Source organism: Delphinus delphis, chromosome 18 (genome assembly GCF_949987515.2).
Source record: "Delphinus delphis chromosome 18, mDelDel1.2, whole genome shotgun sequence".
In the NCBI taxonomy this organism is placed as follows: Eukaryota; Metazoa; Chordata; class Mammalia; order Artiodactyla; family Delphinidae; genus Delphinus; species Delphinus delphis.
This window is the reverse complement of record NC_082700.1, coordinates 5,315,186-5,341,379: the sequence shown is the minus strand read 5'-3', so window position 1 is coordinate 5,341,379 and position 26,194 is coordinate 5,315,186. Positions and strand designations below refer to the sequence as shown.

The following is a 26,194-nucleotide window of genomic DNA, read 5'->3' as shown; positions in this document are numbered from 1 at the left end:
TGTGTGTGTGTGTGTGTGTGTGTGTATGTATGTGTGTATGTGTTTGTGTGTATGTGTGTGTGTATGTGTGTGTGTGTATGTGTTTGTGTGTGTGTGTGTGTATGTGTTTGTGTGTGTGTGTGTGTGTGTGTACCACATCTTCTTTATCCGTTCATCTGTTGATGGATATTTAGGTTGCTTCCATGTCTCGGGTATTGTAAAAGTGCTGCTATGAACATTGGGAAGCATGTATCTTTTCAAATTAGAGTTTTTGTCTTTTCTGGGTACATGCCCAGGAGTGGGATTGCAGGATCATATGATAACTCTATTTTTAGTTTTTTAAGGACCCTCCATACTGTTCTCCATAGTGGCTGTATCAATTTACATTCCCACCAACAGCGTAGGAGGGTTCCCTTTTCTCCACACCCTCTTCAGCGTGTATTATTTGTAGAGTTTTTGATGATGGCCATTCTGACCGATGTGAGGTGATACCTCATTGTAGTTTTGATTTTCATTTCTCTAATAATTAGTGATAATGAGCATCTTTTCATGTGCCTGTTGGCCATCTGTATGTCTTGTTTGGAGAAATGTCTGTTTAGGTCTTCTGCTAATTTTTTGATTGGGTTGTTTGTTTCTTGGAGCTGACTCTTTGAGGGAGAGGATTAATGATTAAAAAGTAGAAACCTGGCATGACAAGTGTGGATTCAGAAAGCATGAGGGGTTGAGATGCTGAAAGCAGGTAAAGACAGGAAGAACCTTAATGTCCCAGTGACCTGAGGAAACACTTAAGTGAGGGTGGATGTAAGCGTGAACTAGGAGGCAAAACTGGAGGAAACCATCAGAGCACTAAGTATTGTGTTCATGGTGCAGTGGGAGGTGATTAGGTTGAGATGAGGTCATGAGGGTGGAGCCCCCGTGTTGGAACTAATGTCCTTATGGGAAGGGCAAGAGACCAGAGCACTCTCTCTGCCACGTGAGGACACAGCAAGAAGCTGGCCATCTGCAAGCCAGGAGGAGGGCTCTCACCAGGACCAAATCTCCTGGCACCTTGATCTTGGGCTTCCCAGCCTCCAAAACTGGGAGAAATAAATGCCTTTTGTTTAAGTCACCCAGTCTATGGTATTTATTACAGTAGCCCAAGCTGACTAAGATAACCAGTTATTTAATTAGCTTCTTCCTTTGTTCAACAAACAGTTATTGAGTTCCCATTATGTTCCAGGCACTGAGGATACACACACATGCACATCCAATTTTTTTCTGAGTCATTTGCAGATCAGCTATATATATCATGGCCCCCAAGCCCTAAGTACTTCAGTTTGTATTTCTTAAGAATAGGAATATGTATGCTCTTACATAAGCACAGTACAGTTTTCTACTTGATACCTTTTTTATTGATATAATACTTTAGTCTACTGCTAATATTCCAATTTTGTCAGCTGAAATAATATTCCCATTTGTCAGGCATCGCATGTCTCTTTAGCCTCCATTAACCTGAAACGTTTCCATAGCCTTTTACAACGTCGACAGTTTTAAAGAATATAGTCCCTCCTCCCCTCCCATCTTCCTAATAGAACGTTCTTCATTTTGTGTTTGTCTGAGGTTTCTTGTGTCCTTCTAAGGGCATCACAGGTAGAGACACATGATGTCCAGCTGTCTCTCATTGGTAATGTTAATTTTAATCCTTGATCAAGTTGCTGCCAGATGTATTCATTGCAACTGAGAAGCAATCTACGGGGAGACATCTTTAAAAAATGAAAAACCCTGTTCCTCGGCAAAATTTCCCTCTGAGGTTGGCATCCAGTGATGGTTTTCTTTTTAAGATTATTTATTTTTAATTGTGATAAAATATTCATATAACATACATTGACATCTTACCCGTTTTTCAGTGTACAGTTCAGTAGCATTAAGTACATTGACACTGTTGTGCAACCATTACCACCATCCATCCGTAGAACTCCTCTCATCTTCAAAACTGACAGTGCACCCACTAAACAATAACGCCATGCCCCTTCCCTCCAGGCCCTGGCAACCGCCGTGCTCCTTGCAGTCTCTATGAATTGACTACTTTAGAAATCTCATGTAAGTGGAATCATATAATATTTGTCTTACAGTGATTGGCTTAGTTTGCTCAGCATAACGTCTTCAAGATTCATCCACGTTGTATCCTGTGTCAGAATCTTCTTCCTCTTTAACGCTAGGATTCCACTGTCTGTATACAACACGTTTGTTTATTCATTCATCCACCGATGATTCTTCACTGATCCAATCTCTACCCTGGTGGTTGCAAAATGACAGTTTTCCAGCTCTGGAACCCCCTCCACATTAACAGTTGGCCCTCGGCACTCTGCTGTAAGCAAGAGCCTTTCCTTTTTTCCCCACTTTATTCGTCTGTTTATCATTGTTATAAGCTCATGAATCCCTATTTTTGAATGTTTTATAATTCGTCCTTATACTAATTATTTTGGTGCTCAAATATTGTGCCAGCTGTGGCCAGCAGGAGCCCCTTCAACCTGATTTTCATGACCTGCGTCCACTGTATTTTACAAAGGAGTTCCTTACTTTCTGGCGTTACATGACGTTCCAGGCTCATCTGGTGTCTATTCTGTCAAGCCCTGGAATGAGCCATTTTCCGAGATGCTCTCATTACATACACTGGGGATGGTGGTAGAGATCAAGCTCTGGGTTCCAGGTGCTCATTACTACTGGGGTACTTTGCTTCTTAGCCCTTTCAGCAGACAATCCTGGGTAATAGAAACATGTATCTACACATATGCAAACACATACATACACGTACACATGCACACGCATGTGTACAGATACACAGGTGCACATAATCATGTATATACATATATTTAAAAAATGAGTTTACATCAGTGTCTCCAATTTCCACAGAGTTCTGTCCGAGCTTCCCATATTCCATATTGAATAAACTTCTATAGTGAGAACTGGATCCCAGCAACATCAACATTTTTGCTCATTTGCTTAATCCTATAATATGTAACATGATATAATATTGGGTAAAAGAAACTGAGGTAAATAGACCTTTAGAGTGAGGTTTCATGTTAATCTGGCTGGGAGTTAGGCTGTGTTTATTCTTTGCTGTAGCTGTGGTTTCCAAGGCTAGAATTTCTTCTAAGGTCCTTGTTTTTGTCTCCCTGGTCGTCTTTAGGTTTCCCTAGAGACTAATTCTTAAATAGGGTCTGAAGTCTGCAGCTCTTTCAGTTGTCGTCTCCAGGAGTCCTGTTAATGTGGTGGTGAGGTATGGGAGGAAGGGAAACATTATATAGAGCCTCTGATTAGGTCTCAGTCTTTTAGGAGCCCTGGGTTGTGACATTCATGGGTCACCTCCCCACCAACCCCATTAGGTGAGGACAACTAGAATGGGCTGGAGTGGGGTGTTTTGCTTTCCCCAGGTCTGGTGAAATATTTTCTCTTCAGGGCAGGCAATTGTGGAGGAGAACAGAGTGCTCTGAGCTTATTACAAAGCAGTTACTTTCCCCTTCCCCCTGAGGACCTTGTGGGACTCCTGGAGGTAAAACTCAGGAAAGTGTGGGGTACACCAAGACTAGGCTTTCAGGAGTTTTGTCTCTCAAGCTAGCCCACGCTCAGCCTCTAGAAATTAGTGGCTTACATTCAGGTGTTCCTGCCAGGCTCCAGGTGCAGCTTCTGCTCTCCGTGAGCTGTGGTTTTCTGTGTCTGCCTGTCTGTCTCGCCAGTTTTCAGGGTGTCAGTTTGCCCTGTGACCTCAATTCTTTGATGGATTTGAGAAGCAGTTTGTTTAGCTTTTTTTTTCTTCTTTGTGGAGTTGGGAGTGATGAGGTCCAAGCTTTTTACGTGTCAGAGCAGAACCTTGAAGTCAATGCTATTGATTTTTGTGTGTTAATTTTGTATCCTGCTATCTTATGGAATTCTTTTATCGTTTGAATTGCTTCATCTTTCATTTTCTAGCATTTTCCAGATATGCTATTCTGTCATGTGCAAACAGAGACAGTGTTTTTTTGTTTTTTTGTGGGTTTTTTTGGCCGTGCTGTGTGGCATGTGGGATCTTAGTTCCCCAACCAGGGATCAAACCTGTGCCCCCTGCAGTGGAAGCGCGGAGTCTCAACCACTGGACAGCCAGGGAAGTCCCCAGAGAAAGTTTTATTTTCAATTTTCTTTTCCTTATGTCATTTTCTTTAGTCAAACTGTATTAGCTAGTACCTCCAGAACAATGTTAAATAGTTGTGGAGATAGTGGACATCTTGCCTGACTTTAATGGGAATAGCTCTTGCATTTCTCCATTAAAAACGAAGCCGGCTTTAGGACTGAATTATATATACATTGCCATGTGTTTTAAAATGTAGGTTTTATTGTTATTTAAGCATGGCAAGGCCAACAGATCAAGAGATGACTTCCATTAAGAAGAGAGCTTGTTATACTCACAGATCCCCAAAGGAAGGGGCATGCCACACCATTGGCGGGGGTGGGGTGGGGTGGGGCACATGGGGAAACCCCAGGGTGAGCCCAGGGGGGCAGAGGGAGTGAGGGGAAATGTGGTCAAAAGCCTTTACTGCGGCTTCCATGGGAAGGAAGGGGCAAGGCAAAGCAAGCAGACTTGGGATGGCTAGCTTGAAAAATTTCAGCAGGCCCTAGGACCTAGGGCTGCCCCCAATTTTCTGCTAGTTGGCTCCAGGGTGATTAGAGCAGGTACATAATGCCCCGGAATGTGAGAGCCCAATAAAGGAGATGGTATCACAGATGAGTTGTTCACCATGTCTATGAATAGAGAGATAACGGTAGAAGGGGTAGTCCCTCATGAGGAAGGTCTCAGCATGAAAATACAGAGATAAAATGACATGGTTAATACAGAGTGTTAAGGAAGTCTTAATCCATTTCTATTTTCTCAGGAATCTTTAGGGATGAGTATTACATTTTTTCAAAGGCTTTCAGCATTTATCGAGATAGTCATGATTTTTCTCCTTAAATTTATTAGTATTGTGAATTATATTAAAATATATTCTAATACTGAACAATTTTTGATTTCCTGATATAAATTTGCTTTAGAGTGTTAATATTTTAAGATGTGAATATCCACTTTTTATACCAATGTTGTGCAATTCCCCCCTTTATATCTTGAAATTATATTTATAGAAAATATAACCTACCTATATGTTAATAATAATATTAAAATATATTGCCCTAAGTTTAAATTGACCTAAGTTTAAGGGTAAATAAAAAGTAAATGATTTGTTATAAACTGACGTATTTTTATACGTAAAAATATGTAAGTGTTTGAGCATAACTACACTAGAAGATTCAGTAATTTAGACAGATTCTTGCACTGTTCTTAGAATCATTGTGAATGGGACAGCCGCTACAAAAACAGATTGAGAATGATGTGCTGTATTGGTAATGTCAATAACAAATATGTTGCCATCAGTGACATGATTTTCAAACTTGAATGACTCTTGTTAATATCCAAACAAATCAAGTTACAATGTTATCTTTTTTTTAACATCTTTATTGGAGTATAATTGCTTTACAATGGTGTGTTAGTTTCTGCTGTATAACACAGTGAATCAGCTATACATACACAAACATCCCCATATCTCCTCCCTCTTGTGTCTCCCTCCCACCCTCCATATCCCACCCCCTAAGTGGACACCAAGCACCGAACTGATCTCCCTGTGCTATGCGGCTGCTTCCCACCAGCTATCTGTTTTACCTTTGGTAGTGAATATATGTCCATGCCACTTTCTCACTTCATCCCATCTTATCCTTGTCCCTCCCCGTGTCCTCAAGTACATTCCCTATGTCTTTATTCCTGTCCTAAGCCTATGTTCTTCAGAACTTTTTTTTTTTTAGATTCCATATATATGTGTTAGCATACAGTATTTGTTTTTCTCTTTCTGACTTACTTCACTCTATATGAGAGTCTCTAGGTCCATCCACCTCACTACAAATAACTCAATTTCATTTCTTTTTATGGCTGAGTAATATTCCACTGTATATATGTGCCACATCTTCTTTATCCATTCATCTGTCGATGGACATTTAGGTTGCTTCCATGTCCTGGCTATTGTAAATAGAGCTGCAATGAACATTGTGGTACGTGACTGTTTTCGAATAATGGTTTTCTCAGGGTATATGCCCAATAGTGGGATTGCTGGGTCATATGGTAGTTATGTTTTTAGTTTTTTGACGAACTTCCATACTGTTCTCCAGTGGCTGTATCAATTTGCATTCCCACCAACAGTGCAAGAGGTTTCCTTTTTCTCCACACCCTCTCCAGCATTTATTGTTTGTAGATTTTTTGATGATGGCCATTCTGACTGGTGTGAGATGATATCTCATTGTAGTTTTGATTTGCATTTCTCTAATGATTAGTGATGTTGAGCATCCTTTCATGTGTTTGTTGGCAATCTGTATATCTTCTTTGGAGAACTGTCTATTTAGGTCTTATTACCAGTTTTGGATTGGGTTGTTTGTTTTTCTGATATTGAGCTGCATGAGCTGTTTGTATATTTTAGAGATTAATCCTTTGTCAGTTGCTTCATTTGCAAATATTTTCTCCCGTTCTGAGGGTTGTCTTTTCGTCTTGTTTATGGTTTCCTTTGCTGTGCAAAAGCTTTTAAGTTTCATTAGGTCCCATTTGTTTATTTTTGTTTTTATTTCCATTTCTCTAGGAGGTGGGTCAAAAAGGATCTTGCTGTGATTTATGTCATGGAGTGTTCTGCCTATGTTTTCCTCTAAGAGTTTGATAGTTTCTGGCCTTACATTTAGGTCTTTAATCCATTTTGAGTTTATTTTTGTGTGGTGTTAGGGAGTGTTCTAATTTCATCCTTGTACATGTAGCTGTCCAGTTTTCCCAGCACCACTTATTGAAGAGGCTGTCTTTTCTCCATTTTATGCTCTTGCTTCCTTTGTCATAGATAAGGTGACCATATGTGCGTGGGTTTATCTCTGGGCTTTCTATCCCGTTCCATTGATCTATATTTCTGTTTTTGCACCAGTACCATACTGTCTTGATTACTGTAGCTTTGTAGTATAGTCTGAAGTCAGGGAGCCTGATTCCTCCAGCTCCATTTTTCTTTCTCAAGATTGCTTTGGCTATTCGGAGTCTTTTGTGTTTCCATACAAATTGTGAGATTTTTTGTTCTAGTTCTGTGAAAAATGCCATTGGTAGTTTTATAGGGATTGCACTGAATCTGTAGATTGCTTTGGGTGGTAGAGTCATTTTCACAGCGTTGATTCTCCCAATCCAAGAACACAGTATATCTCTCCATCTGTTTGTATCATCTTTAATTTCTTTCATGAGTGTCTTATAGTTTTCTGCATACAGGTCTCTTGTCTCCCTAGGTAGGTTTATTGCTAGGTATTTTATTCTTTTCGTTGCAATGGTAAAGGGGAATGTTTCCTTCATTTCTCTTTCAGATTTTTCATCATTAGTGTATAGGAATGCAAGAGATTTCTGTGCATTAATTTTGTATCCTGCTACTCTACCAAAGTCATTGATTAGCTCTAGTAGTTTTCTGGTAGCCTCTTTAGGATTCTCTATGTATAGTATCATGTCATCTGCAAATAGTGACAGTTTTACTTCCTCTTTTCTGATTTGGATTCCTTTTATTTCTTTTTCTTCTCTGATTGCTGTGGCTAAAGCTTCCAAAACTATGTTGAATAATAGTGGTGAGAGTGGGCAACCTTGTCTTGTTCCTGATCTTAGTGGAAATGGTTTCAGTTTTTCACCATTGAGAACGATGTTGGCTTGGGTTTGTCATATATGGACTTTATTATGTTGAAGTAAGTTCCCTTTATGCCTACTTTCTGGAGGGTTTTTATCATAAATGGGTGTTGAATTTCATTGAAAGCGTTTTCTGCATCTATTGAGATGATCATATGGTTTTTCTTCAGTTTGTTAATATGGTTTATCACATTGATTGATTTGCATATATTGAAGAATCCTTGCTTTCCTGGGATAAACCCCACTTGACCATTGTGTATGATCCTTTTAATGTGCTGTTGGATTCTGTTTGCTGGTATTTTGTCGAGGATTTTTGCATCTGTGTTCATCAGTGATATTGACCTGTAGTTTTCTTTTTTTGTGACACTTTGGTTTTGGTATCAGGGTAATGGTGGCCTCATAGAATGAGTTTGGGAGTGTTCCTCCCTCTGCTACATTTTGCAAGAGTTTGAGAAGGATAGGTGTTAGCTCTTCTCTAAATGTCTGATAGAATTCACCTATGAAGCCATCTGGTCCAGGGCTTTTGTTTGTTGGAAGATTTTAAATCACAGTTTCAATTTCAGTGCTTGTGATTGGTCTGTTTATATTTTCTATTTCTTCCTGCTTCAGTCTTGGCAGGTTGTGCTTTTTCTAAGAATTTGTCCATTTCTTTCAGGTTGTCCATTTTATTGGCAGAGTTGCTTGTAGTAATCTCTCATGATCCTTTGTATTTCTGCAGTGTCAGTTGTTACTTCTCCTTTTTCATTTCTAATTCTATTGATTTGAGTCTTCTTTTTTTCTTGATGAGTCTGGCTAATGGTTTATCAATATTGTTTATCTTCTCAAAGAACAAGCTTTTAGTTTCATTGATCTTTCCTATCATTTCCTTTTTGTTTATTTCTGATCTGATATTTATGATTTCTTTCCTTTGCTAACTTTTGGGGTTTTTTGTTCTTCTTTCTCTAATTGCTTTAGGTGTAAGCTTACATTGTTTATTTGAGATGTTTCTTGTTTCTTGAGGTAGGATTGTATTGATATAAGCTTCCCTCTTAGAACTGCTTTTGCTGCATCCCATAGGTTTTGGGTCGTCGTGTTTTCATTGTCATTTGTTTCTAGGTATTTTTTGATTTCCTCTTTGATTTCTTCAGTGATATACTGGTTATTTAGTAGTGTATTGTTTAGCCTCCATGTGGTTGTATTGTTTACAGATTTTTTCCTGTAATTTATATCTAGTCTCATAGCGTTGTGGTCAGAAAAGATATTTGATACGATTTCCATTTTCTTAACTTTACCAAGGCTTGATTTGTGACTCAAGATATCTATTCTGGAGAATGTTCCATGAGCACCTGAGAAAAATGTGTATTCTGTTGGTTTTGGATGGAATGTCCTATAAATATCAATTAAGTCCATCTTGTTTAATGTATCATTTAAAGCTTGTATTTCCTTATTTATTTCATTTTGGATGATCTGTCCATTGGTGAAAGTGGTGTGTTAAAGTCCCCTACTATGATTGTGTTACCGTCTATTTCCCCTTTTATGGCTGTTAGCATTTGCCTTATGTATTGAGGTGCTTCTGTGTTGGGTGCATAAATATTTACAATTTGTATAGCTTCTTCTGGGATTGATCCCTTGATCATTATGTAGTGTGCTTCCTTGTCTCTTGTAATAGTCTTTATTTTAATGTCTATTTTGTCTGATATGAGAATTTTTACTCCAGCTTTCTTTTGATTTCCATTTGCATGGAATATCTTTTTCCATCCCCTCACTTTCAGTCTTATGTGTCCCTAGGTCTGAAGTGGGTCTCCTGTAGACAGCATATGTATGGGTCTTGTTTTTGTATCCATTCAGCCAGTCTGTGTCTTTTGGTTGAAGCATTTAATCCATTTACATTTAAGGTAGTTATTGATATGTATGTTCCTATTACCATTTTGTAATTGTTTTGGGTTTGTTATTGTAAGTCTTTTCCTTCTCTTGTGTTTCCTGCCTAGAGAAGTTTCTTTAGCATTTGTTGTAAAGCTGGTTTGGTGGTGCTGAATTCTCTTAGCTTTTGCTTGTCTGTAAAGGTTTTAATTTCTCCATTGAATCTGAATGAGATCCTTGCTGGGTAGAGTAATCTTGGTTGTAGGTTTTTCCCTTTCATCACTTTAAATATGTCCTGCCACTCCCTTCTGGCTTGCAGAGTTTCTGCTGAAAGATCAGCTGTTAACCTTATGGGGATTCCCTTGTATGTTAATTATTACTTTTCCCTTGCTGCTTTTAATATGTTTTCTTTGTATTTAATTTTTGATAGTTTGATTAATATGTGTCTTGGCGTGTTTCTCCTTGGATTTTTCCTGTATGGGACTCTCTGATCTTCCTGGGCTTGATTGACTATTTCCTTACCCATATTAGGGAAGTTTTCAACTATAATGTCTTCAAATATTTTCTCAGTCCCTTTTTTTTTTCTCTTCTTCTTCTGGGACCCCTATAATTCGAATGTTGGTGTGTTTAATCTTGTCCCACAGTCTCTGAGACTGTCCTCAATTCTTTTCATTCTTTTTTCTTTAATCTGCTCTGCAGTAGATATTTCCACTATTTTATCTTCCAGGTCACTTAACTGTTCTTCTGTCTCAGTTATTCTGCTATTGATTCCTTCTAAAGAATTTTAAATTTCATTTATTGTGTTGTTCATCATTGTGTGTTTGCACTTTAGTTCTTCTAGGTCCTTGTTAAATGTTTCTTGTATTTTCTCCCTTCTATTTCCAAGATTTTGGATCATCTTTACTATCATTACTCTGAATTCTTTTTCAGGTAGACTGCCTATTTCCTCTTCATTTGTTTGGTCTGGTGGGTTTTTACCTTACTCCTTCATCTGCTGTGTGTTTCTCTGTGTTCTCATTTTGCTTAACTTACTGTGTTTGGGGTCTCTGTTTCACAGGCTGCAGGTTCGTAGTTCCTGTTGTTTTTGGTGTCTGCTCCCAGTGGATAAGGTTGGTTCAGTGGGTTGTGTAGGCTTCCTGGTGGAGGGGACTGGTGCCTGTGTTCTGGTGGATGAGGCTGGATCATGTCTTTCTGGTGGGCGGGACCGCGTCTGGTGGTGTGTTTTCGGGTGTCTGTGAACTTATTATGATTTTAGGCAGCCTCTCTGCTAATGGGTGGATTTGTGTTCCTGTTTTGCTAGTTGTTTGGCATAGGGTGTCCAGCCCTGTAGCTTGCTAGTCATTAAGTGGAGCTGGGTCTTAGTGTTGAGATGGAGATCTCTGGGAGAACTTTTTCTGTTTGGTATTACATGGGGCTGGGAGGTCTCTGGTGGACCAAAGTCCTGAACTCAGCTCTCCCACCTCAGGGGCTCAGGCCTGACACCCAGCCGGAGCACCAAGACCCTGTCAGCCACACAGCTTGTCTCCTCCCATCAATTCTGTGATCTCTGTCTTAAATTTTATCCACTTAGCACGTTTATCTTGGTCTTCACAACCCAAAGGAGCACGTTGCCCTGCAGCACACCTCAGCGAGGGCCAGCGCACCACACAGGACAGGCCGGGCAGGGTCTGGGGGCCGGTGGGGGGAGGAGGAACTTGGGGGCCAAGGGCAGTGGTCATTTGCCCAGCACTGAGGTGTCTCCAGGGCTACCGTAGTGCCCTCCTCTGACCTGCTTTGGCTCCTGGTGGCCAGGCGGCCCCAGCACCTCAGGTCTTCACAGACTAGCCAAACCGAGAAAGCCTACAATGTTATCCTGATTTACATTAGCGTTCCATGCCTAGAAATTTCAGTGTAGATGAAAATGGTGCAAAAATGGGTATGTGTAAAACAGAATTACGTTCAAAACACAGAAAATTAGAAGTTTTTCACTCGTAACAATGTTCAGTATGACATTCATTATTATGCAGGATTGTCCCATGAAGTGTGAGACATCTAGCATCCTTGGCACCCACCTGCTCAATGCCAGTGGTACCCTCAGTTATTTCTGTCACTAAATGTGCCTCTATCCAGTTCATCACTGAACTAGGTGAACTCTATTTTTCTCAGCCAATGGCATTTTGGTTTTGCAAATATCATCTACCACCTACCAATCCATGGCATTGTCTTCTATGCAGATGACTGAAAAATGACCAAAACTTATGTGAAAATGGTCACCTTCAGAAGTAGTAAATTAAAAGTCAAGAATATACCATTTCCTTCAAAATTAATTATTGATTTACAAAAATAACACTGAATAGTTCAGGGTGGTATGAAACAGGGACTCTTAAATATTTTAATTGTGGTGTGAAAATTTTAAAGCAATTTGGCCAGAGTCCTTCAATGTATCCATAGTCTTATGCCAAGTTATCCCATTTTTTCTGGTTTTACCCTAAAGAGACAGTTTGAAAATACAGGAAAAGAAAATTATAACCAAGTGTCATTATCAACAGTAAATTATTAGAAATGTGATGAAAAGTGATCTGATGTACGATTACTGAAAATCTGGGGTAAGTTTTATATGAAACATGCAGGACCCATATGAAAAAGAAAACTGCAAATACTTTGGATGTCAGGGGACATAAAAGAAGATTTGAATAAAATTTCTGGGTGAGGAGACTCAATTTTGTAAAGCTGCCAGTTTTTTCCAAGTTAACATGTATATATAATGACATTCAATAAAAAGTTCCAATGGGATTTTTTTGGGAATATGACTGAATGTTTCTAAAATTTATCTAGATGAATAAATGTATAAGAATATTCTTTAAACTTTTGAAAAAAAGAATGCAATCAGGAGAAATTTGCCCTAATAGATGTTAAAATATGTCATATACTTACAATCAAAAAGTATGATTCCAGGGCCAAAACAGATAAACAGATAAGTGGAGAAAAAGAGATATCCAGACATAGATCAAAGTATATATTAGAATTTACTATATGAAGAAGGTGGTACTTTAATTATTACTTTTGTGGGGGATGACTAGTAAGTGGGTTTGTGAAGTGGGTAAGCATTTCTTAAGAAGATAAAAATAGATACTCCCTTACTCCTTGTACCAGTTAAATTCCAGACATACTAAAGATTTTAAAAGAAGTAACATTAAACTAGAAGAAAATACAAATGAATATAATACTGAAGTGGGGAATTCTTTCCTAAGCATGACACCACAAGTAGAAAACAAAAAGAAAATGATCAATTATACAAAAATCTAAAGCATCTGTACTTTAAAAAAAACTCAAAAATCTCAACACATAAGACAAAGACTCAACACCCTTAAAATACAAAGAATTCTAACAAATCAATAAGCAAAGGATGAATTCCTTTTTCACATTAAAATTTCATTTTAATAGAAAGCTTAGTTTGAAAATGAAGAGGAAATTTATAAAAGGAGTAGCATTGAGTATCATTAAGCATATGAAAATCAACAATATTAATTCTAACTTGCAATGTAAGACAGAAAATAGGGAAAAACTCAAGATAATGAGGCTTGCACGTCATTTTGGCAAATACTTAAAGGACTCTTAATGTCCATTAGTGAAGATGTGTGGAAGTGAGTAATTTTATATTTTACCGGTGGGTGTGTCAATTGATGCAACTTTTCTGTAGGTTAATTTGACAACAGGTAACAAAGCCTTAAAAATACATATATTCTTATATGAGATTAAAATTTTGTTTAGGAAGGTTTTTAGTAACCTGAGAAATTTTTTGTTAAAATGCTAGGTGCGAAAAAAGTTCTTTATAATGAAGTTTAAAAATTTAGGTTTTAAAAAAATATTGGGGGGGACTTCCCTGGTGGCGCAGTGGTTAAGAATCTGCCTGCCAATGCAGGGGACACGGGTTTGATCCCTGTTCTGGGAAGATCCCACATGCTGTGGAGCAACTAAGCCCGTGAGCCACAACTACTGAGCCTGCGTACCACAACTACTGGAGCCCACGCACCTAGAATGCGTGCTCCGCAGCAAGAGAAGCCATAGCAATGAGAAGCCCACACGCTGCAATGAAGAGTAGCCAATGCTCGCTGCAACTAGAGAAAGCCCCCACTCAGGAATGAAGACCCAACACAGCCAAAAAAAAAAAACCCACACCATCGGGGAAGAAATTTAGATTGACGTACACCACAATATTAAGGGTAGCTATCATTGGGTGGTTGTATTATGGGTGCCCTTATTATCCTTTCTTAATTTTCTAGTGCTGCACAATGAGTATTTTTATAGCTAAAAAGTAAAGTTCATTATATTTTAACAGAGGCTACTTAATACCTAACCCTGTGCCTGGTCCATAGCGGGCATTCGATAAATGTTTGTTAAATTGAACTGTTCCCTGGCTACTTAGCCCACCCACAATTTAAAGAATCCTCTCTTTCCGGAAGGGATTTAAAAGCTGGTTCACATAACACTTAATCCCTGGGTACATATGAGTTGAGTAATTCATTAATTATCCGGGCTTTAGATTTTCCAGGAAATATAGAGAATTTAGATATCAGTGTCTCTAGATGTCTTCTTGGCACCAAAGTCAAATTTTAAAACTTTCATATGTCAACAAATATTTTTAAATCACTTATACTTAGTTTCCTTAGTTTAAAAAAATTATATGAGCTTTTCTTTACATTAAAGTGTAAGAAATTTTCATACTCGATTATTTTAGGTCTGTGCATAGTTTCATTGTAAACTAGGGGACAATTTAGACACAGCTTTCTATAAAGGGCAGGTTCACATTTCTAAAAGTCAACATGGAAAGAGTTACTGACCCCACACAATGGCATAAATTCAACTTTGGGTCCTAAAATCTTGCAGAAAGGGATTTCTCAGAGAGGGACTTTTTATTAATAGTTAGATTTCACAGGGGGCTCTTTGGGTAATACACCTTTACAGGTGTATCTCTTCCCGGTCCCCGTGTGAGTGTGTCAATTAGTAAGGTTGCTTTTGTGGTCTAAATGCCCCTGTGCTCTTGAATTTCTTTTCTCAAATATTCTGAGATTTAAAACATTCAGCTCAAAAAAAACCTGGCGCCACCTACTAGCTCCCCCTAGTATTACATTATGACCAGTTCTTTGAGTTTTGCTTATTTGGCAAACACTTTTTGAAATCCAGTATAGTCAAGCATAAACATTAAAGCTCTGAAGACGAATAAGACCGTCCTTGCCACGACTAAACTTTCAGTCTAGCTGAGAAGACAGACATTATTTGGGGTGTGTGCACACGTGCTAGGAGACCGTGTCATAAATAACATGTGTCATTTTAGCCCTTGTATCAGCATGAATTTGAGAGAGACCAGACTCCAGATGGGAAGACCAGTTAGGAGGCTGGTAATGAACTAGCCTCAACCATCCACACCTAAAATTCCCCTTCTAAATTCAAAAGTAGGATTTATTTGTCTAGTCATTGCATAGTTGCGGAAAAGCTACCGTATTTGACATTGGTTGCCTGTCCTCAGGCCAGTTGGGGATATCATACCAAAATTCTTCATTTAAAACAAATATTTGAGATTCTAAGCATTGTCTCTCCATGTGACATCATCTTATGGACGGTTGTTGTCACGCATTTTTAGTTTCCTAATATAACTCCTTAGGAATAAACTTAAATTGGCTCTCAATTTCTGCTTTTCCTTGTTCCTGACAACTATAAGATGATCTGTTGCACCTCTATCTATAAGTCAACAGAAGACTCAAAGGGGAGCAATCCCAAATTATAAACAAGTGATTCCAGTCAAAAGGCTAAGAAGAGATCAGTTATAAATAGGATCACTTGGATTTTGAATTAATTGTTTCATTTGTTCATATCACCTCTACAGGTATGATCAGATGGTTAGCCTATTCAAATTTCAGACGCCTTAAACACTCTCAGTTCAGACAATAGACTCTACTCATCTCTCCTTCAAATCTCAAAATTGTTGAAAAGCTGTAACATAGGTAAATTTCCCAGGAGGAAATTTTTCAGAAGAAAAATATTGAACCATACCATTAATCAGTCTTTCAATTCTTCTTTAGTTGAAGGATTCAGAGGTCTAGACACATGTTTCTGGTGGAGGGTACATTGTATTTTTGAGGTGTATCCCTGTGGATGGGTGTAGGTACAATTTATTCATTTTAATTGCTGTTGAGTCTTCTGTTATGTGACCATACCATAATTTTCTCATTTTCGTGTTGTTAAATATTTAGTCTAACTGTTGTTTGGTGAATTGTTCTCTCATTATACAAATTCTCCTTATATTCCTATAAATGCTGGACAGGTTCATCACTAAGAATTTGGATTATGGAGCTAAGACTGGGTTTAAATCCCACCTGTGGAAAAAAAAATCCCACCTGTGGAATCTTGAGAGAATTACTTAAGCTAGCAGTGTCTCAGTTTACTCCTCAAGAGATATTAAAGTACCTACACAGACACATCTTTCAGCGCTTTTGAAGATATTAGCTTATTACCTTCTTGCATTTACTGTTCTGATAAGAATTCTGTTGAAATTACTTGGTAGATAATGTATCTTTTTTTCTATCATGGCTTCTAAGATTGTCCCTTTATCCTTAATGTTCTCAGATTTCACTGTAATGTCTCTGTGTGTGGAATTAATTTAAAAAAAAATTTCTGCTTATTACCCAACATGCACAAGAACGTGTTTCTTCAATTCTGACAAAGCATCTGCGTTATTTTAAAATATTTCTTTTGTCATGCCCTTCATTCTTTTATTTATTTTGGCTCTCCTGTTACATGTTTCTTTGATCCTCTCAGTCTTATCTCCAACTCTCTTTAGTTCTCATTAATTTTTTTATTGCCTCTCTGTACTGCATTCTCTGCTAATTCCTCACGATTATTTTTTAGTTCACTGACTTTATCTTTGACTGTCGGGTCTAGGGTATATCCCACTTGTTGCATGTTTTATTTCAGTGGTTGTATTTTTCATTTATAAGATTTCTAGTGGTTTCTTTTTTTAAAAAAAGACCTATTTTGTTTTATTTCTGCTTTTTTTTAATATTTTCTTTTTCATTTTCAATTGAAATTATGCTTTCATTTCCCTCTTTAAAAATCCTAAACATATTTTTATATGTTTCTGTCAGACTATCTTATAATATTAGTTTTATATGGAGTGATTTCATATTCTGATTTTGTTAGCTTTTGTTTCCTTTTCTTTTTTTTAAGACAAGTTTTTCAGGGACTGATTGATTACTTGTTTGTTTTAACTGGTAAGAACAAAACTACCTAGAAAATAAAAGTTGTAAGAGAATGGCACTATTGACAAAAGGGGAACTTTTAATAGAATAAGTTTGGTTTAAGCCCCCAAATTTATCTGATGTTCTCATATTCAATGGCCTAATTTGGAAAAACAAAAAATGCATTATGCCTATGAATATTCACAGGTTACTTAGTGTACCACAAATGAATAGAAGAGAGGGAGGGCTGGAGCAATGCATTAAGTAATAGTGAATACTGTACTGTAGCAGTTAAGACATTACACTAAATAATAGTGAATACTGTGCTGCAGCAGTTAGGAGTTACTGATCCCAACTGTTATGTTTTTTTCTAAATACAAACATAATACTGTCTCTTGGATTAAGTGAAAATCAGCAAGTTTTTCCTTCTATGGACGCCTTCCATGTGCTGTTGGAACTCAATATTTCATCTCTACCTTTCATTTCTAAAAATCATAGAACCATTTAGCTTTCAACCATCCAAGAAATATAGTGGTGGGCCTTCCCTGGTGGTGCAGTGGTGAAGAATCCACCTGCCAATGCAGGGGACATGGGTTAGAGCCCTGGTCCGGGAAGATCCCACATGCTGCAGAGCAACTAAGCCCATGTGCCACAACTACTGAGTCTGCGCTCTAGAGCCCATGAGCCACAACTACTGAGCCTGCGTGCCACAACTACTGAAGCCCACACACCTAGAGCCCGTGCTCTACAGCAGGAGAAGCCACCACAATGAGAAGCCCACACACCACAACAAAGAGTAGCCCCCACTCGCTGCAATTAGAGAAAGCCTGCACGCAGCAACGAAGACCCAACGCAACCAAAAATAAATAAATAAATAAATAAATAAATAAATAAAAAGGAATATATTGGCTGTTTTCCTTATCCATGGCTTGACATCTTCTCACTTTTCATATTTCTTTATTTCTGGTTTTAATTTTTCTCAGAGTTATAATGCACATAAGAATCAACCACTTCTACAATTTTGTTGGAAAACAGTAGTTTCTTTTTCCTTCCTTTTTTCCCTTTTCTTCAAAGGCAACCATTTTTACCTCCTAGATCATTATTTTGGTATTTTCATCCATGTCTATAAATAACATAATTAAATGGTTACTTTTTTTTCAGTTTAGGCATTTTCTATTGGTTTTCCACCATGGTAGGTAATAATAACACTCACTCATATAGCACTTAGAATGTGCCGTGCACTTTTGGGGGATATTTCCCATATGTTAATTTATTTAATGGTCATAACAGCTCTGAGAAGTGGGTATTATTATTAATACCATCTTACAGGTGAGGAAACTGAGGAACAGAGAGATTCAGTAACTTGTCCAAGGTTATATATCTCAAAAGTGGCTGCATTGGGATTCAAACCCAGGCCATTTGGTTCTACAACTCATGCTCTTAACTACTATGATACTCTGTCTCCAGAGTAAGGATTTAGCTTTCTCTCCTGTCCTGCCTCACCACACATATTCACCGTTTCCATCCCCTCATTCTCCAAATACAGTTATATTGCAGTTTTGCTTAGATCAGTATTCAGTATTTACATGTGGATCAGAGCCTCGCCAGGTGATCTGCAGACTCAGAGCCTGAAGGAGAGTCATTTCTGCTAATCTATTAGGCATACAAGCAAGAATAAAAATACATGTCATGTATGCCTTTGAGAGCTGTTGCTGTTCATTATGCAGGAAAAGCTGGCTGAGACAACATGTGTGAAATGACCTTATTTTAACCCCCAAGATTTTTTGATAATATGGGAGCAAATTTCAGAATTTGAAAGCATTGTTTCAGTGCCTTCTATCAGTATTTGAGAAATCTAAAGCCATTCTGATTTCTGATCAGAAATGCTTGATGTTTGATATATTTATTTATTTTTCTTTGTGAAATCTTCATTTTGTCCCCACTGTTCTGAAATTTTACAGTAGTGTGACTTGGTGGGGATCTATTTTCATCTATTTTGTCAGGCATCCAGTAAGCATTTTCTTTCTTTTTTTTTTTAACTTCTTTATTGGAGTGTATCTGCTTTACAATGGTGTGTTAGTTTCTGCTTTATAATAAAGTGAATCAGCTATACATACACATACATCCCTGTATCTCCTCCCTCTTGCGTCTCCCTCCCACCCTCCCTATCCCACCCCTGTAGGTGGTCACAAAGCACTGAGCTGATCTCCCTGTGCTATGCGGCTGTTTCCCACTAGCTATCTATTTTACATTTGGTAGTGTATATACGTCCATGCCACTCTCTCACTTCATCCCAGCTTACTGCTCCCCCTCCCCGTGTCCTCAAGTCCATTCTCTGCGTCTGCGTCTTTATTCCTGTCCTGCCCCTAGGTTCTTCAGAATCATCTTTTTTTAATTTTTAGATTATATATATATATATATATATATATATATATATATATATGTTAGCATACGGTATTTGTTTTTCTCTTTCTGACTTCAAGTAAGCATTTTCAATCAGGAAACTCATGTCCTTTAGTTCTGGGAAATTTTCTTGAATTACTTCATTGTTGAGTATTTCACCTCTGTTTTTTTTTTTTTTCCCCACCAGAAAATACATTATTAAGATGTGGTACCTCTTGGACTGGTTCTCAAATTTTAAAAAAAATCTTCTTTGCTTTGACTTTTGACCTGTTTTTTGAGGAGATTTCCCCAATTTTATAGCCATTCCTTCTACTGAGTTTTTCATTTCTACAGTCCTATTTTTTAAATTCCCAAGAGTTCTTATTATTCTGTGACTTTTCCTTTAGACATAGCATCTGTTCTTATTTCACGGGTGCAATATCTTTTCTCTCTAAGGATATTCATACTATTTTTTTAAAAAAAAACCTCACCTTTTCCTGCACAAACTCTGTTTCCTCCAAGTTGACTTTTTCCTGTTTATTTGTTTTGGTCTCTTTATTTCAGATTACAAGATTTCCTCTGATGACTGGCAATCCTTGATTGTCTACCCATATCGAAGAGTGAAAAGCTAATAGTGATGGGAAACTTCAAGCACTCAGGTGTTGTGGCCCATGGCTTACCATAGGGTGATGTGGCTGGGCCACTTATTTGTCAGATATTTGATGTTGATGTCTTTAGATTTTGCTTCTTGCACTGGATGTATTCTCCAGAAAAGAATCTTCCAATCTCCTCCCAGAATCTCAGCATCCAGTATGCACTTATTTATATAGCATACCTATTTTCTTTTTTGTTGTTTTTGAGGTATAATTGACATATAACATTGTTTGTTACAGGTGTACAATAATGATGCGATATCTGTATATACTGCAAAACAATCACCGGGATAAGTCTAGTTAACATTTGTCACCGTACATAATTACAAATATTTTTTTTGTGATGAGGATTTTAAAGCTCTACTTTCTTAGCAACGAATCTGTCCATTTTTGATACAGTATCCCCACTGTCAACTCTGTTTAGTGTCTTTCAGTTCAAGACCATCTATTTTATTCTTTGCAGAGAATAAACCTCAGTGATGGTTTTGAGAGGATGTGGGAAAGGCAGTCTAATAATTTTGTAGAGTAAAGGAGAGGATTTTGGTGACTTTTTTTTTAACAGACTTTCAGCCAATCCACTGTATTTAAGGTATTCTCTCATGTTCACTCCCACTTCACAAGTTACCAATGCAGCCAGTTCCTTAGATTTTTTTGAAGTGTGTAGTGTAAATCATGTTGGTTTGCGGGTTTCCCCACTATTGGCTCAGGACCCAGTTTTATTTTTTAAGTCTGAGTTCTTTATCATTCATCTCTCTGCTTTAAAAATTCTGAAATTTTGTTCCTAGCTTATTTTTCCATTCTCTTCATCCTTTTGGATTTACTGGTTCTTAGAGTATTATGTTAGTGGCGTTTGGAAGGAAGGAAAAGCTTGTGGTTATGTTCTATCCTCCACCTTTACCTTGAACCTTAAACTCTTTGCTGCTTTCTTAGTCTTTAACTTCTAAATGCATTTCTCTTTTTATTTTCAGACTTATTTGGAATAAAAGCGTTTTTGTTTCTCTTTTGTTTCTTGGGATAATTGCTTTCAGAACCCAGCCATTATGCTGTGAAGAAGCCACTCCATCAGTAGACCCACATGGAAAGGACCCAATAGCTAGGGAAGATTTGCCAGCCTTGTAGACGAGCCTTCTTCCAAGTGGTCCTTTAGCCCCAGTTGAGATGCCCCAGTTGACACCACTCGCCATCCCCACTGAACCCTGAAAAATTGCAGATGAATGAATAAGAAATATTTCCTGGTGTTGTTTTAAGCCCCTGTGGTTTAAGATGGATTGTTGCATAGTGATAACTGACCAGAAGGTCCCTCCCTACCTAGAAGCTTTGTGACTGTGCTCTCTGATCCTCTAGCCCTCAGTCCAGAGGCTGGCTACCTGATGCTCTGTACATAGATCCAGTGAGTGGTTTGGGGTCGGCTGCCGGCCACCAGTCTGGGTCTGTATCGCTCCTTTCTGAAGCCTGCAATTCTTCATGAACAGTGGAAGCTCAGCAGCTTTGGGCGGTAGAGTGGGTCTATCCCACACCAGTCTCTAAACAATGGTACTTGCTCCTTCATCCTGTGTACAGCAGTTTAAGTCCTCCTGGTTAGTCTGCAGACCTGCAACCCCCAGATGCTGTCCCTTCTGCTTCCAGACCACGAACCCACTAGCTGCAGTCCCCTTCAGTGTCTTGTAAGTCAAACCCGGGAGAGGATTTTGGGGACCGGATTGTTCTTAAATAGCGTTTCAATGGTCTTTATCTTAATTGCTTCCCCGTTTACTCACTGCCATTTCCTCGTGTTACTTGGAAATTCTAATAAAAAGAAATGTTTATCTTGATTTTGAACCCAGCTATGACTTAAAAAAATTTTTTTTTCTCCTTATATCTTACGCATATTGTTAAGTGTTTGGAGCAGAGAGGTTTTTTTTGGATGTGGTTGTTTTTGATCCCACTGTCCATCTTGACATGAAGTCCCAGGTTTGATTTTTAAGGAAGTAATTCTTACTTTGTCTGGTGGCACTGTTCTCTATCCTTTTCCCAGCCAAATTCATCGTCCCCTCCATCTCTCCCGCGTCGGAGCAGAAATTGCTCTCCCCCCAACCAAGGTTCTGTACACCCGAGCTCATCACGCTAGGCCTCTCTCAGGATGGCTCTCACAGCTTCACTCTCTTTCTCTCCATTGGCTCAGCTCTCCCATCCTAAGAAGAAATTTTCCCTCAAGTCCACTTGCTTCCACCCACTGTGTCATATCTTTCCTTTCCTTCTCTGCTGAATCTCTCATATTGCTGCAATATCTTCACCATTCATTAATTCCCAACCTTGTGTAATCTGGTTTGCACTGTCCTTGTGTGTTCCAGTTACCACTGCTGCCTGAAAATTACTGCCAAACACAGTGGCTTAAAACAGCAATCGTTCTGTTTCGCTCACAGTTTTGTAGGTGGGGAACTTGAGAAGGGCTTACTGCACTGTTCTTCCTTGGTTCTCTCACGGCAGCAGGCAGATGTTGGCTCGGGCTGAAGGGTCAAGTGGGCTGGCCTCCAAGATGCCTCATTCCCCTGGCTGGCAGTCAGACTGCTGACCTGTCTGAAAGCTCAGTTGGGTCTGTCTACTGGAATACCTCATGACCTCTCCACCTGGCAGGCTCAGGGTGGTCATGGTAGCTGGCTTCACCCAGAGGAAGTGTCCCCAAAGTGTCCCAGGCAGAAGCTGCGTGGTTCTTTTCACCCTAACACCCGAAGTCATACAGCATCACTTCCATGATTCCACTGCTGTATTGATCAAAGCACCATCAGCCTGCCCAGATTCAAGGGGAGGGGAAATGGACCCCACTTCTCATTGGAAGGAGTATCAAGGAATTTGGGGACCATGTTTTAAAATGACCACAGTCCCAGGGAGATCAGCTCGGTGCTTTGTGACTGCCTGGAGGGGTGGGATAGGGAGGGTGGGAGGGCGGGAGACGCAAGAGGGAAGAGATATGGGAACATATGTATATGTATAACTGATTCACTTTGTTATAAAGAAGAAACTAACACACCATTGTAAAGCAATTATACTCCAATAAAGACGTTAAAAAAATAATAAAATGACCACAGTCCACCCTCTGGTCACAAATTATTTACATTTCTCCTACGTGCAAAATACTCATCTTACTCCAAGAACCCACTAAAGTCTCATGCCGTTAAAGCATCAGAGTCCAGGTCGGGATCTTGCCATATAAACTGAGTCCCCAGGCAGAAGAGGCTTTATGAATGAGGTTTCTTGAGTACGGTTCCTCTCTGAAGATCTGTGAACGAAAGAATCATGTGATTTGCTCTCCATTCACTTGAACTACAGTGTTGGGCATGGGATAACTGCTTATAGATACTCCTATTTAAAAAAATGGAAAGTGGGAGACACATATTAGTCACTGGGATATAGCATTCTGAAATCCTTCTGGGCTTAGAATACTTTCATTAGAGTTCCTGGAAGTTGTTTTCGTGGCTGTGGCTCTTTGGGACCCTGATTCCTTGCCCTAAGTCATCCTTCCTTTTCCATATAAAAATGGCCCATGTTTGCTACTGAGTAGCTTTCTCAATCGCTTCCTGCCCATAGGAAGTTGGGGGAGGGTGTCTAAAAGCCTCTTTTCATTTTGTACCATCTCTGTCCCTTTCACTCAAAGGTGGTACAATTCCTTTAAAAACTGTGTGAGTTTCCTGTGTATCAATTCATAGTCCACTGCATGAGACAAAAGCCATGCCTGCAGATCTTTCAAGTTGAGTCCCTCTCCACGTTGTGCTCTTTGAAAGGTTTCTGTCTGAGATAATGTCCTTACTATCCTTAGACGCTCTGTTGTTTAAAAGACAGGGTCTGAAAAAAAAAAAGACAGGGTTTGCTAGGCAAGACCTTAAGATCCTTAACAGATTGTGTGTTTTACATACAACGAAGGCACCATTTAAGAGCTTTCTGAGGTCTTATAACAAAGGGTGCCCTAGTAACATACTTGGTCTCATTTTTACCTTGCGATGTTTCCCTGTTAGTGCCCTGGATTTGATATTTTCTGTGAGGCCCTTTCTTACTTTGAGAATCTTCTGCTAGGAGATGTGGAGATGAGAGGTAGTTTTATTTTTGAAACAGCAAGTTCTGGTTCTCTTACATTTTCTCTAAATTCTGCTTAAAAATGGAATCATTCCTTCTTCTTTTTTAGCTTTCCTTTCTCTAGCCGTACCTTATGATAACGTAGGTTTTTTTTTCTTTTTAAAGCCAACTGTCACTTTTGACATTCTGCCCAAAAATATCCGTAGCCAGAGTCATCAGTTCATTAGGTATGATTTTGATTTTCCACATTTCCACAAGTGAAATTTTGCTAACCTTTCTGCCATTTTATAACAAGGGTCTGCTTTCCTCCTTTTCCCGATAGCCTTTCCCTCATTTTCCTTTTAATCCATCACTGACAACCTCCTTAGGGTTCATCAGACTTTTATTAAAAGTGTCCTCCAAGTCCTCTGAGCTTTGGCTCAGTCCCAAATCCAATCCCACACGTCTAAAACGTGTTTCTTATGGAGTACCCCACCTCCAGTGCCAAAAGCTGTTCCTTACTATTGCTGTGTAACAAACCACCCCTAAAACTTAGCAACTTAAGGCAAAATACAACAAACTAGTGAATATAACAAAAAAGAAGCAGACACACAGATATAGCGAAGAAACCATTGGCTATCAGTGTGGAAAGGGAAGTGGGGAGGGACAATACAGGGGTAGGGGATTAAGAGGTACAAACTATTCTGTATAAAATAAGCTACAAGGATAGGGCTTCCCTGGTGGCACAGTGGTTAAGAATCCGCCTGCCAATGCAGGGGACATGGGTTCGAGCCCTGGTCCAGGAAGATCCCACATGCCACGGAGCAACTACGCCGGTACGCCACAACTACTGAGCCTGCGTGCCACAACTACTGAGCCTGCGTGCCACAACTACTGAAGCCCGCGTGCCTAGAGCTCGTGCTCTGCAGCAAGAGAAGCCACCGTAATGAGAAGCCTGTGCACCGCAACGAAGAGTAGCCCCCGCTCGCTGCAACTAGAGAAAGCCCGTGCACAGCAACGAACACCCAACAGAGACAAAAATAAATAAAATAAATAAATTTTTTAAAAAATTTAGAAAAAAAATTAGCTACAAGGATAAATTGTAATATAGCCAATATTTTATAATAATTATATGTGGGGTATAACATTTAAAAATTGTGAATCACTATATTATACATCTGTAACTTACATAGTATTGTACATCAACTATACTTCCATTAAAAAGAAAAAACCGGGCTTCCCTGGTGGCGCAATGGTTGAGAGTCCGCCTGCCGATGTAGGGGACATGGGTTCGTGCCCCGGTCCGGGAAGATCCCACATGCTGCGGAGCGGCTGGGCCCGTGAGCCATGGCTGCTGAGCCTGCGCGTCCGGAGCCTGTGCTCCGCAACGGGAGAGGCCACAACAGTGAGAGGCCCGCGTACCACAAAACAACAACAAAAAAAACAAAAACCACCACGCATTTAACTCTTCTTGTGATTGTATGGAGTAAGAATTTGGGAAGGGCTGGGGGAAAGCTCTTGCCTGAGGTGACTCGTGTAGTCTCAGTCAGATATCTGTTGGCGCTGCTGTCATCTGAGGGCTGGATGTCCAAGGTGGCTCACTCATATGGCTGGTAGTGGACATTGGACGTCAGGTGAGGGTTCACCTAGGCTGTTACCTGGGGCATCAGCAAGGCAGATGCAGTGTAGTTGGACTTTTGACCTGGTGTCCGGTTTCGCCCAAAGTGAGCATCTCAAGACCAGCCCCCAGTTTCATGCAATTTCTGACCTGGCCTCAAAACCTACGCAACGCCTCCTCTGCTGTGCTCTGTTGGTTAGAACAGTCATATACCAGCCCAGATTCAAGGGGAAGGGTTATAGGCACCACCCCTCATGGGAAGAGTGTAAATAATGGGCGGGGGGCATGCTTTTAAAACCGTCACACTATTCTACTGAAACTGTTCAAAGGTTAGCAATAACTTTGTTTTTTGTTGTTTTTATTTAATTAGGTCATTAATTAATTGAAGTATAGTTGATTTATAATACTCTATTAGTTTCAGGAGTACAGCATAGTGATTCAATATTTTTATAGATTATACTCCATTTAAAGTCATTGTAAACTATTGGCTGTATTCCCTGTGCTGGACAGTATATCCTTGTAGCTTATTTATTTTATACATAGTGGTTTGCACCTCTTAATCCTCTACCACTATCTTGCCCCTCCCCACTTCCCTCTCCACACTGGTAATCACTAGTTTGTTCTCTGTATCTATGAGTCTGTTTCTGTTTCATTATATTCATTTATTTATTTCACTTTTAGATTCCACAAGTAAGTGATAATATACACTATTTGTCTTTCTCTGACTTGTTTCACTAAGCAAAATACCCACCAGGTCCATCCA

At 39.2% G+C, this 26,194-nt stretch overlaps 1 protein-coding gene across 3 annotated transcripts in view; it reads left to right on the top strand.

Annotated features, from left to right (window-relative positions):
- Positions 1–26,194, top strand: part of LNX2 (ligand of numb-protein X 2) — a 306,755-nt gene that overhangs the window by 12,945 nt on the left and 267,616 nt on the right. The gene's annotated exons all lie outside the window — the stretch shown is intronic.